Source organism: Coptis chinensis, chromosome 3 (genome assembly GCF_015680905.1).
Source record: "Coptis chinensis isolate HL-2020 chromosome 3, ASM1568090v1, whole genome shotgun sequence".
Taxonomy (NCBI): Eukaryota; Viridiplantae; Streptophyta; class Magnoliopsida; order Ranunculales; family Ranunculaceae; genus Coptis; species Coptis chinensis.
This window is the reverse complement of record NC_141458.1, coordinates 9401872-9410698: the sequence shown is the minus strand read 5'-3', so window position 1 is coordinate 9410698 and position 8827 is coordinate 9401872. Positions and strand designations below refer to the sequence as shown.

The window sequence follows — 8827 nt, the reverse complement described above, 5'->3', positions numbered from 1 at the left end:
CTGATTTTTAGTCATAGAAATACGAAAATTCCACCCGTAGGTAATTTTCCAATATATTTTTTTTCTTACCCTAAAAATACATGAAACATTTTTTTTTTTACAATTGATACATTATGTTAAATATGTTTGGATGGAATGTCACTGTCAATTAATTGGTTGTTAGAAATGGTGACATCAGGTGCACTCAGCTCTTATTTTATACTAGGGTATGCCCGTGCCGTACGGCACTAATAGAGTCGCCTGCGACGCTAACTCTGTAGAAGCAGCCTGAACTTGAACACACCCCCCTCCCCCGTTTTGATTTTATTATACTGGATATTGTTCCATTTATGGTCAAGAATGATTATTAGGCTGAACTCGACATCACACTAACTTAAACCAACTGAGGGGTAATTTGGATAGAACCTCCCCATTATTTTATGACTTTCCAATGTTTTGGATCATGTTAAAAGGTTGCAAAGACAATTCTCATTCAATAAATCCAATAGTGATTTGCATAGATGCTCTAGACTCATTCATCTAAATGGACTTAAACATAGAAGAACACCAATTAAACCAAATGAAATAAGAACAATATGAGAAACAGATACATAATCAGACTCCCACAAGTGGTTTGAATGAGGACATCAAAACAGTACAAAAAAAAGCACCCACAAAAGTACGCCAAGTACAAAAAAAAGTAGCAAAAGTACAGATAACATTGTTGACAATCATAACTCTTCCAGAAACCCCATCCTCATTCGCCAATGTCAAGGTCATTATCATAAATCCCAAGCCTTGAGGAAACTTCATCGAAGAAGTATGTAATTATCTGTTTTAAATTCGTTAAATAGAGTGAGTAGGAAATATTATATATACTGAAGGGAAGAAGAAATTGACAATTTAGAAGTGAAACAATGAACGATTGTATTCACCTCTAGACTCTTTTCTAGTTTTGGAACAAGCAAATATGTAACGCCCCAAAACTCAAACAATTACAAACCTATGACACGTGGTTTTTATAGTAAAATTTTGGCAGCATCTCCTCTGTATTTTTGACGTTTCATAAATATAAACCTGTTATAACCTGAAAATCACAATCATATATTTCTTATTGGTTAATCCAGTTACTTAACCGTCTCGACAGATGCCAGAGCAGTCAAATAACTGGCTTACAAAAATGAGACCACTTCAACATTATGACTTAGTACGCCAAAGTATTTGAATGTCTCGACTAATGCCAGATCATCAAAGCACCTCGTACAAAGTCATTACCGAAAACACAAGTAAAATACATACATCCGAGTCCCATAACTATCAAAAGGTCTACACCCTTAACAAATGATATTTACAATGTATACATATACCATATTTCCTAAAGTTTCCATTGGGGTAGTTCCATAAACGCGACTTTCTGTAACAACACTAATAAATCAAAGAACAAACAATAGCCACCGAAATACTACTTGCACTAAAATACCTATAAAAGCAGCATAACCAAATCAAAGCACAAATCAATCAAAATTAATACTTTTTGACAAACCCAAAACCAAAAAATAGAACCCTTAATAAATAAGCAAATAAATACCTGTAACAACACCAGAAGAAGCTCAGACTAAACCTTTACATAGAAGAAAACAAATAATTCATCTCTGGCTAAACGATTTTAAAACTAACTGAATCTTTACATGGAAAATCAAAGAGATTGAGTTATAAGAGAAGAGATGTTACCTATTTCACTTGACCTGAGAATCAGCAAAGATCACTAAGTTATAGTGATTGGCCAAGGTCCCATCGCCACGTCCATGGATGAAAAAATTAAACAACACAATAAGTAGAGAAAGACTAGGGAAGGAAAAATGAAAAAAATGAAAAGGAACATACTCGAGAATTAGCAGAAATCACTAAGTTTGAAGATATGAGAATTGAAATTTCTTCGTTCAGCTAAATACCATATAAACAGACGTCACCATTTAGTAGGAATTGAAATATATTTGTATAGAACTATAAATTCAGGTGTTGTAATATCAAAAAGAAGAAATTAGGGGGAAAAAAACTAACCAAGGTTCGCAAAAAGTTCTTCAACGCAATACTGACAAAATGTAATTACACACCAACTCGCAAAACCTACATAATTTGAACGAAGCAAATTAACCAAGTAAAAGCAAATACAAATGTATCAATTTGATGACTATAAATTCAATGAGAAACTACTCAACACGTGACTATAAATGAAAAGAACTTATGGATTATAGTAAGACTTCTGGGTAAACAAAGTTTGGGGTGTGACTTTTCGAATTTTGAGGGAGGAGAATACTGATTCTATCTGAAAAAGTGCACCTTGATAGTGCGACATATAATTGACCGTGGCTGAAAACTTCAGTGCGAAGGTCAATCCCCACATACTTCACCGATTGTCTATGTGACTTATTTATAGTCATTGCATAAGCAACACACATAGGAAACTGTCTTCTTGTCATATGAAAAGGAAAATCAGAAGACGACGGTGACAAAGATATTCTTGGAATAAATGCATGATTACCCACTTTTTCACCAGTCAAAATTCTTACGAAAAGAACGTGAGGTCGACAGTGCACCACCATCAATCGGGTTCCATTGCATAATCCATCTTTGGGAGCAATATTTCGCAACAACATTATAGGACAACCGACTTTTAGGTTGAGATGAAACGGTGGTAGACCAGCTAGATCAAGTGAGTTTAGGTACTCATTTGGGTATTGATTAATATTGGCTGGATTCGTTGCATCCTCATCTGCCATCTTGTCTGCAGCTAGAAAGAGAGTACTCTCTCCTGGGAACATATTTAAAGTTGCTGCATTAATATCATTGACATCATCATTGCGTGCAGATAGAATTGTGCGCTTAGTTAAATATTCCGGTGTAACTGTGGTAGGTTGATTTAGCTGAGAATATGTAGTAGAAATGAGATCCTAAAGATTTGCACATCGATGAATTGTTGATGGTAGTTCAACTGTCTCGCTTGGGTCACTTCCTATCTAATTAACCAGAAAATAGTAATGAATATTAGTACGAATAAAAATAGTACAAAGAATGATGCAAATGAATATCAATATTAAGCAAAATAGTACAAAGAAAAATACATAGTTTGGTACCTCCATTAAGAAATTTTCGCGAGCCTTAATATTTGCAGAGTTTCCATTTTCCAATCGCATGTTTTGGGAAAGAGTTAGGACATGAATGTGACTCCAGAGGAAGGAAGACCGCAAGGAAGCACGCACAATCTGTTCTCGAACCCCTTTGGGTATAACTGGAAGGCATTGACGGAAGTCACCACCAAGTACAACTGTTAATCCACCAAAAGGTTTATTATTGTCGCAAGTATCGCAAAAGTAATGCGATCAAGCGCCTCCACACAAAACTTATTTTGCATTGGGACTTCATCCCAAATAATAAGTTTAGCTTCCTAAATAATTAAGTGCATTGAATTCTTACTAAACCCACAAACAGAGGTATCAAGAATATCTAGTGGGATACGAAAGGTCAAGTGAGCAGTACGACCGCCAGCCAATAGTAATGAAGCTATTCCAGATGAAGCGACCATAATAACAATATGCCCCTCAGCATGACACGTAGCAGCGATTGTGTTGTAAACAAAAGTTTTGCATGTTCCTGCTGCTCCATTCAAAAAGAAAAATTTCCCTAGATTTTGGGAAACAGAATCTATCACTGTTTGATATGAAAAGTGTTGCTCTGCATTTAGGATAACCCTGTTGCCATGTGCTTTTGCATTTTGAGGATCAAACTGAAATTGTCGTTGGTCCCATATGAGTCAGTTTGCAACAACTAAGTTCCATCTTGTAGTTAACAGAGGCAGCGGCATTAGAGGGAAATTAGCCAGTGATTTACCTGACTCTATCAAAATCTCATTTAAGAGAAATAAACCATAATCTTGCACTTCAGCAGGGGTAGATTCTGGAATGTTGAACATTGTGCGAAGCTTATGTGGAAGGTCATCACATATATTTTCCCAAAAATCATTCTACAATGTTTGGGGTTACAAAGGATTGTACTCTGCGAGAATAACACAGAATAGTCAGCGAAGATGATATCCAGTCTGCATAACTGAAGCTTCCTGTAGACATTGCACCCATTCGCTGTCATCTTCTAGAATTCCATGTGTAACACATGCATCTTTAAAAGTTGGAAGTGGAGGACCATTACCAATCCTTTTCAGATCATCAAATGATTGAGGTCCTTTTACAACAGTTACAAGTAAGCGCAGGTAAAATCGCTCACCGGAATTAGGACTGGCGAAATACATTCTACCAATAGCAAATTTCCCCTCTCGTATCCTTATTGTCCAAGTCTGAGATTGTTTGTTCTAGACATAGTATTCGGGGAACTCTTGATAAGTGAGGCTTCTTACTCTTAAATTTGATGCACAACAATCAAAGAAGGCAGTCAAAGTTGACTTTTGGCGCTCCGCCCTTGATAGTTTATCATGTATTGGTTCATCAACTTTATAAACTACGCGGTGCATTCCAGGGAGATGAAGTGCCAAGCGCACAACTGTGGGAATCTCCTCATGTAGATGGAAACTTAATAATCTCCAAACTGCTTCCGATGGGCTAATGTATCTCGCATCCAAGTATTATTGGATCTCATCCAACTCATTCAACACTATTGTTGTCATGTAATGCCCTTTAAATATATACTTGTGAATGTATTTAACATAACGGATTCCAGTACAAACTTCGACATTAATATGGCAGTTGAACATCTTAGAAAGATAAGGATTATAAGGAACAACATCCCTATTATCAACTATATGCCCCCTTACAATATGACGACGACGGTAGATAGGATATCCATCTTTATCCATGGTGGTAGCATCTGCAAAAGTCTGGGGATAGTGATGCTTGCATCTACCATTTACCATGCACGGAGAGTTAGGATTATTTAGTCCATATGGACCATGAACCATACATGTGAGGATGGTTCGAAATAACTCAGGTTCAGTTTTTGGATCAAGAAACTCTGCACATACAATGCGATCAACTTAAGCAGGTATACGGATCTTGTCGGAATGTTGGAGATATATAAGTGCATGCATATGGGGCAACCCGCGTTTCTGGAACTCAATGGTGTAGACATGTGCAACGGCAGTACCAAGCACACCTTTCTTTTTAATTTCCTTCATCAAGGCCCTTCGCTAGTTCAAAGACCGCGGACCCCGACCTGCGGGTCGATGAGTTGTAGTTTGGTGCTCAGACAATGCCTCAACAACTTCATCCCAGTGCGGATTTGCAGTCATTGTGAGAAATATATCAGGATGTTTATTGTAACGTGTGATGGCCATTGAATCCTAAATTTTTTTGAACATGTGCCTAGGGCTGCCGACACAAGATGCTGGTAAAACCACTCGTCTTCCAATCTGGTTTGGATCGAAAGCTTCAGCTGCAACATCAGTGATACCTTGATAAAGTTCAGCCCGAAGCTTGTCTTGTTGTAGCCTATAATATCTCATTTTGTTCTGTCCAGTCACTGCCCATCCATCCACCAGAAACTCTTGAAACAGTTTGTGCCCACGTAAGATTGCAGAATATTCTCCAGGGTGTTCAAATATCCGATAAGAGTAGAAATCCATCTGTGTCAATCGGTCATTAGTATTTGAACACCTCATATCAGGTGACCACCCAAGCTCTCCATAAGGAAACATTAGCACATAATGCAAGGCAAGTAAGCTAGATGACATTCACTGATCTGTATGAATTCTTGCCCTCCTTTAAGATATATCACAATATCCCTCCTTTCAGATATATCACAATATCCCTCATATTATCCTGCTCGCTGCCATCCCCAGGTAAAATGACAGCAATCTCATCTGCGGTTGGCAAGTTGTAACGACGTCTGTCTCTAGTAGCATTATAATGCAAATAAGCAGGTACATTGAAGTTCTTACCATGTTGAAGAGAGGCAGATCTAAGAACATCGTATGCGTGGCGAAAAGTAGCAGAGAAACAATTATACTGGAGCATAGTTGCATGAATTATCTTCAGAACATCTGTGTTCAAATGGGGATTACGAAGTTGACGTATATCCAATGCAGCACTGGGATCATATATATAAAGCTGAGAGTAAGTTGGCTGCAGCCCAGTGGTAGGAATTAGAGATCCAGTTCTATGACGCAACTGACCATGTATAGTAAAAGGCCTTGGACCTCATCCAGTAAAGACACGCTCATTTCCTCCAAGGCTCGTAAATGCGAAAGCTTGGTTGTATTGTCTCATGTACTTCCGAAATGACTTTGACTTGCGATCATTTCCATCATATAAAGCTTTAAGGGTTGGAGGTAATGGCCATAGTGGAGGCAATTTGACTTTCCCTTGCGAACAACAAGTCCCGAATCGAAGACGTGATAATGATGAATCTTTTAGTCGTTCATCCATCTAATGGAGTGCATTACAAAATGGACACTAAACATCCATTCTCCCCAAGGAGTGTCTTCCTTGTTCAATCAGACGGTTAGAAACAATATTGTCAACTTCGTCTTCATCATCACTTATGTCAACATTATTAGCAGAAATTGGACGGTCAAAACCATTATGGTGAAGCTCCTCACAATATTGTGCAGGATCCCCAAATGGTTGTTGTCTGCAAGAGAAATAATTGTATATATTTAGACAAAGGTGCCATTTTTTTGGTATTCCAATTTCAATAAGTGTGAAGAAGTATACCGCAAATTTCGGTTAGTTGATGATGATGTAGAAGCTGCATTTGTCGAATGTGATGTTGGATGGACAAAGGATAATTGCACAGGTGAGTTATATATAGATTTTGATTAAGGAAAACCGCTAAGTGAAGTACTCACGTGTTGTTTTGATCCGATGAATCAGCATGGGAACTTGATGTGACACGTTCTTCAGGGAGCATAAATAGCCTTACAGGATTAAGGAATGATAGAGATTTTTGAAGAGACTCTGAAGAAGAAAGACGTTGGTATGGTGTTGCATGAGGTGTAACTAGACTATTATGTGTTTGATGCTTATCAGCTTGAAGTGGAGTTTGTGGAAGTGAATGAGAGCCATTCAATGTTGAACTCATCAGTTGGTGGTCAATGACATGACGTGTGACTACTTGTGCACCTTGGATGGTGATGTTTGTGCTGCCAATTAGGTTAGTGCTCCTTTCTCTTTCCCTTCGAGCACGCTGTCCTAGTATTATATTTGTTATCTACACCTAAGTATAAGTATAATCAACCGAATAGATTGGGAGAAAGAGAAATGCATGGATAATAGCAAAGATGGCAGTTAGTATTAAAATTAGAAAACGTGAAATGTAAAGATGGATGACCACATGCAACACAGTTGGTGGGTAAATATTATACATATAAGCAGGCATTAAATGGAAGTTATTAAATGGCGGTGAATTTACTATAATTATAGTGTACAAAAACACCTTTTTGACAATGCATGAGCAATTATAGTATTATTTTAATTAAAGCTCATCTTACATGAGAACCGGATGGCGGGAGAAGTGCTTGATGCTTGTCAGCTTGAAGTGGAGTTTGTGGAAGTGAAGGAGAGCCATTCAATGTTGAACCCATCAGTTGGTGGTCAATGACATGACAGTTGCCAATTAGTTTAGTGCTCCTTTCTCTTTCCCTTCGAGCATGTTGTCCTAGCATTCTATTTGTTATCAGCACCTAATTATAAGTATAATCAACCGAATAGTAAAGATATGAATGCATGGATAATAGCAAATATGGCAGTTAGTATTAAAATTAGAAAACGTGGAATGTAAAGATATAAATAAAGTAGTCAAGGATAATAAGTGATCGAAGACCCAAAAATAAAAGCAAATTGTAAATGAATAGATGGATGACCACATGCAACACAGTTAGTGGGTAAATATTATACATATAAGCAAGCATTAAATGGCAGTGAATTTACTACGATTATAGTGTACAAAAACACCTTTTGGATAATGCATGAGCAATTATAGTATTACATTTTAATTAAAACTCATCTTACATGAGAACCGGATGGCGGGAGATGAGATAGAGGAACACTATTTGATGGGCGCTGCACATTTATAAAGCAAAAGAAGAAATAAGACAATGCAATATACATAAGCAACAGTGTAGAAAAATAATTCGCAAGTGGGGAAATGAGATTCATAAAGTCAGTATATTAAATGGCAGTGAAACACCTTATGGACACAATATATCAGGCCATTACATTTTTTTTTTAACCGGATGGCGGGAGATTAGATAGAGGACATTTATAAAACAAAAGAATAAATAAGGCAATGCAAGCAAGAAATACCTGGAAGCCAAGAGGCGGTTGAAGATTGAGCCTATCTTGGGGGGCAACAAAGACATGTTTGTTTTGGTTTGAAGGTTCCTTAAAGGAGTCCATAGGGCGTTTTCCTTTGTCAAGAATTGGTCGTGTAGGAAGCTATAAATATTTGAAAGAGAGTTCAAAAATGTAATGTGAAACCAATAAGAGTGTTAGGACAATTTGGGTAACTCAAAGTATGATAATAGAAGTTATTAATACCTGGGGGTGAGCAGGTCATTGAGGAGTAGGTGGCTGAAGGTAGAGTCCATCTTGAATTGGAACATAAATATTGTTTTTCTTGTTCGAAGGATCCTTATAAGGGTCCATTGCACGTTTACCCTTATCTATGGGATCCTGTAGAAACAAATAAAAATAGATACTCAATAAAACCTGTAGAAACAAACATAAAAAGATAGGTGGGGATAACATACCATTGAAAGTCGAATCTGTAATGAAAAAGGGTGCCTAAAAAAAAGACAAAGCAGTAGTGATTATTTCGCATGTAAAGGTAATAGTAATTAGGT

General features: G+C 37.3%; 2 long non-coding RNA genes across 2 annotated transcripts; both read right to left on the bottom strand.

Moving 5' to 3' along the window:
- Positions 1–499: 499 nt before the first annotated feature.
- Positions 500–8627, bottom strand: LOC147507783 (uncharacterized). The gene is made up of 3 exons (XR_015217798.1): positions 8523–8627; positions 8289–8420; positions 500–811 (listed from the first exon to the last, which is right to left on the bottom strand). It is a non-coding gene; the product is annotated as an uncharacterized LOC147507783 (long non-coding RNA).
- On the bottom strand, positions 1842–7660 carry LOC147507784 (uncharacterized). The gene is made up of 3 exons (XR_015217799.1): positions 7475–7660; positions 2041–2106; positions 1842–1923 (listed from the first exon to the last, which is right to left on the bottom strand). It is a non-coding gene; the product is annotated as an uncharacterized LOC147507784 (long non-coding RNA).
- Positions 8628–8827: the final 200 nt, after the last annotated feature.